Source organism: Fundulus heteroclitus, unplaced genomic scaffold (genome assembly GCF_011125445.2).
Source record: "Fundulus heteroclitus isolate FHET01 unplaced genomic scaffold, MU-UCD_Fhet_4.1 scaffold_233, whole genome shotgun sequence".
Classification (NCBI taxonomy): Eukaryota; Metazoa; Chordata; class Actinopteri; order Cyprinodontiformes; family Fundulidae; genus Fundulus; species Fundulus heteroclitus.
The window spans coordinates 148,223-152,349 of record NW_023396645.1 but is presented as its reverse complement, the minus strand read 5'-3'; the positions used below and the strand labels follow the sequence as shown (position 1 = coordinate 152,349).

Genomic DNA, 4,127 nt, shown 5'->3' with positions numbered 1-4,127 from the left:
GAGGAGCTTCTGTTATGCCATGATAGTGATCTCAGATTGAATCCTGAGCAGTGGATGATTCAACAAAGAAAGTCCACTCCTGCTGCAAAGGATAAGGGGGGGCCAGGAGAAGCCTTCCTCTCCCCCTCTCTCTCGCTCGTCCCTTCTTCTCAGCAGGAGGTCAGCTGTGACCACCTCCTCACAGATAAAAGACACAGCACACCTCTGCGCGCTCTCTTCTCTTCATCTCTTCTCCTGACTCCAAGCTGCTGAGACACACTGAGGACCAGCACTCCTCTGGGGGGCCCCTTCTCCCTCAGGAGCCATGCATGGGGCCTGGAGCAGGCCCCGAGCTGGGTGAGAATGAACCCTTCTGAAACTCAGTTCCTCCCCGCCATAGGGAGAAACTGCCAGCCGATTCAAAGATAAGTCTCTCACTTCTGCTTAAAACAGACGCTGAAGTGAAGGAATCCGTCTATGCCAGCTTTGTTCTGCTTTCTCAGCGCTGGAGCTGGTTCCAGGAGCTGGTTCCAGGCAACGCAGAGCTGAAAAGCTGGCACAGAAGCAACGTCCCCATGCCGAGGAGAGATCTGCTTAAATTGTGACTGCAACCGGGGTCAGAGTCTGCCTGGAGGACCAGGCCTCCAACCCGACCCCGCCGTTAACCACATGCTGCTGTAAGGCTAACGCTAGCCTGCCAAGAGCCAAGCGCTAGCCCGCTAGCGCTAACCGACAACTTCCTCCTTCAACGCCCCTTCCGTAGATGGCCAAACTGAACAGAACTGAAACGGACAGGTTTGGGCAGCGGGCTGAGGGTGAAGTAAAAGGTTTATTGGGAAAATGTTTGTAAACCGTGGTGTTTAGAACAAAGAGCTAACCAGTAGCTTGCGCTAGCCAAACTGCTATTAGCCTTGCTAACATCCGGTTTCGGACCCCTAAAAAGGAGTCAGTTTAAAGCGTAAAGCGTAACTGTTCTGCTCTGCCATCCTCCGATGGTGTTATAAGCCTTATTCCCGCATCAATATGGTATATTAATGCCGGTTTTCAAGGCAATTTCGGCAACTTTATGTCATAACCTCTTAGCTACCGAGTTGCTGCAGCGACCCCATCGCATTAACAAACTCGGTCGTAAGAGTTTAAATGATTTTACAGGACAAAACGGTCCTCAGAATATTATTTCAACAAATAATGTTTTGCTTGACTTGGGCTTTGCATTGTGAATGGATTGAAATACATGGCAAATGTTTTAACTCCATTCCATGTTTTTGTTAATCAGATCTGCAGTGAACCAGGATTCACTGAAGTGTTCTGATTATGATCAACCACTTTTGTTTGTCTTTTGTTTCTTTTTGCATGTAAATAGTTCCTTAGCTTAGCTTCTATCTTCAATTTGCTTAGTAGTTTAGTTAAGTTTCACTAGCCTAGTAGAGAGGATTTATTAATTGAAATATTGTGTTAATTGAGGTAAACAGCATTACATAGTGATGTTCTCTGGATGTTCATTTTATTTCTGTTATTAAATTCTTGAACTTGAAAAGAAGCTGTCACTCCTTTATTCTATGTGTGTGCAGGTTTTGCTGTTAAAAGATCGCTAGTGCTCGAATTCATCCCTTTCAACCGTTGTCTTGATATCAGCTTAAGAGCTGATCATCACCAGACAATACTTAACAGACAGAGAGTTATTTATGAAACATTAAATAACTTTTAACAGTGTATAATTGCACAACACTTCCAAAGTCTACGTAGTAGAAGTGGACACTTCTTGTACACTTTGTAAGGCAACCCACTTGGTCCAGGGGCTGATGCTGTCCTTGCCTTTTTTACCACCTCCTCCACTTCCTTCCAGGTTGGTTCTCTGGTCACCAAAGGTTCCGAGGGGAGTGGCACCCTGATGATCTTTGGGTGGCTGCTCAAACGTTCATACCTCTGTGGGTCACAGTGTGTCACCCTCAGAGCTTCTTCAACCTCCTCCTTAGAGCTGCTGAGTGTTCCTGATCTTGCTTCTCCTAATAAGGTTTTAGTAAACCTATAGGGATCTTTGATTAACTGTGCGCTTCTTGCCCCCTGATGTTAGGTCTCCAATTCCCTCTTTTTCCCCTTCGGTGGCATTCTTGAACTGCCTGGATAGTGTCTTAATCTCTCTCCGCAAGCTCTGCATCTCCCTCTCCCTCCGATTTGGTGACCGGACATTAAGGGTGCTGGTCTTCCTCTCCTCGACACCAAACCACCCCTTGGCCACATTGTAGGTGATCGCCGTCATCGTTGCCATCTTCTGTTCAGCAGCCCCTACCAGAGCAGTTTCAAGAATCTTACACAGGTCCTCATTCAGCTGCTGCCACTCTTTGTTGCTGTTCATTTTCGGCCATTTTACTCTATCGTTTGCAGGTTGAGGTTGCCGGGAGGCATCAGAGTTGACCGCTGTGTGGTTCAAAGGCAAAGCCGTTGCCAAGAGATCTCCAGTGCTGTGGGGTGCCTCCTGACTGGGGTTCTCCTGCGTCTGACGTGGTGTTGCCACCCTGCGCTGCAACAAAGTATAGTGTGTAGAAATATGCTCATTGTTAATTTAGATTTAAATTAGTTTACTTTCTAAACAGTTTTATGCAGTAACATAGTTGTAAATCCCAGGGGGAACAGTTGCACTGCAACCCCCCCCCCCCCAAAGTTTTTATGTTAGATTACATACACTGACATTTTTTCCCTTTATTGGCCCTCCATGGCTCAATAAAGGAAAAAATAAATAAAAGGTACCTGTAATTAGATCTGATTACTTAATTGCTGAAATATAAATTTGTCTAGGGTTCAGTTTTACAAATAAGTATAGTTTGCTTGTTCTCTTGCTCAATCTGTCTCTGAGAATTATCTTGTCTGTGCAAATTGTGCTGTACAATAATCTTGAAATAATGTTTTCACTATAAGAAAAAATAAAACTTTTAAATACTTGGCAAACCTTATTTGTCTTCTACTCACAACAAAAATATTTGTACTTTTTATCACCCAAAGGAAGAAACAATTGCTGTAAGTTCCAACACCACACCTAATATTACTAGATGGGCAGCAGCATTCGCCATCAGCATTCGGGAACAGTGCCACTTGCCACAGGTGAGTTTGTCTTCATGGGTAACTGCTTTAACAGTACTGTTAATAATCATTTATTGAAAGAGTATTTGTGGAAAAATATTGCTTTAAAAGTTATGATTCTGTTAAGAATAATTAGGGCCAAAAAAAATGTAATCGGATTATTCCGTATTGATAAAATTTTGAATTAATTGCTAAAAAAATAGTTATTGAATAATCCCTAACTAGAGAAAACAGAGTGGATTAGGACATCGGTTGACGGAACAATCCACCTAGTTGTAATTAGGCCAAAACTAAGCAAAAATATATTAGATACTTAAAATTGAAAACCTATTTTGTCTGCAATATGCTCTATCTAGAACTACTTGGGAGGTATAATTTTAGTTTCGCCTGGTTCACAATCCATAAAATCTATCAAGTATAATTTTTTCATGTGATATATTATTTGATCATGAAAATATTTAACAGATTAATTGATTAACCAAAATAATTTGTTGCAGCATATGGAGAAAAATTTATTTGTATTTTCAATATCTTCACAGAGAACAGTCAACACTGTCATCTCAGGGGTACAACAATATCAAGCTGCCCTCCTTGACACGCTAAGAGACAGAATCAAAACGGTGTTTGAAGCAAATCGATGAGGTTTTGGCTCAGTTCGATAAATACTTGGATCCTTTCTCAACCACAGCATATGGACAGGATAAAACCATCCGTGAGTTATTCAGTCCTGTCAATCCAGAGGGAGTTGTAGTTTCTCAAAGGAATTGTTGGTTAAAAAGTGGTCTATCAAGAGTGATGGCTTTAAGAAACAGAAGTTTTTACTATGTACCTCTCATTCAAAGTGTTAAGCAGTTATTGACCAATTCCAAAATCATCAATATGTTGAACACTGTACCACAAACGAGTAGAGAAGGATTATTGTATGATTTTATGGACGGAACCATTTTTACATCCCATCCATTATATTCTCATAGGCCGAATGCTTTGCAAATAATCTTATACACGGATGAAATTGAAATATGTAACCCTTTAGGCGCCCATGCATCAGCAAATAAATTACTTATGTTTTA

General features: G+C 41.8%; 1 long non-coding RNA gene across 1 annotated transcript; it reads left to right on the top strand.

Moving 5' to 3' along the window:
* Nucleotides 1–1,716: 1,716 nt before the first annotated feature.
* Nucleotides 1,717–3,793, top strand: LOC118559129. The gene is made up of 3 exons (XR_004928668.1): nt 1,717–2,510; nt 2,980–3,078; nt 3,597–3,793. It is a non-coding gene; the product is annotated as an uncharacterized LOC118559129 (long non-coding RNA).
* Nucleotides 3,794–4,127: the final 334 nt, after the last annotated feature.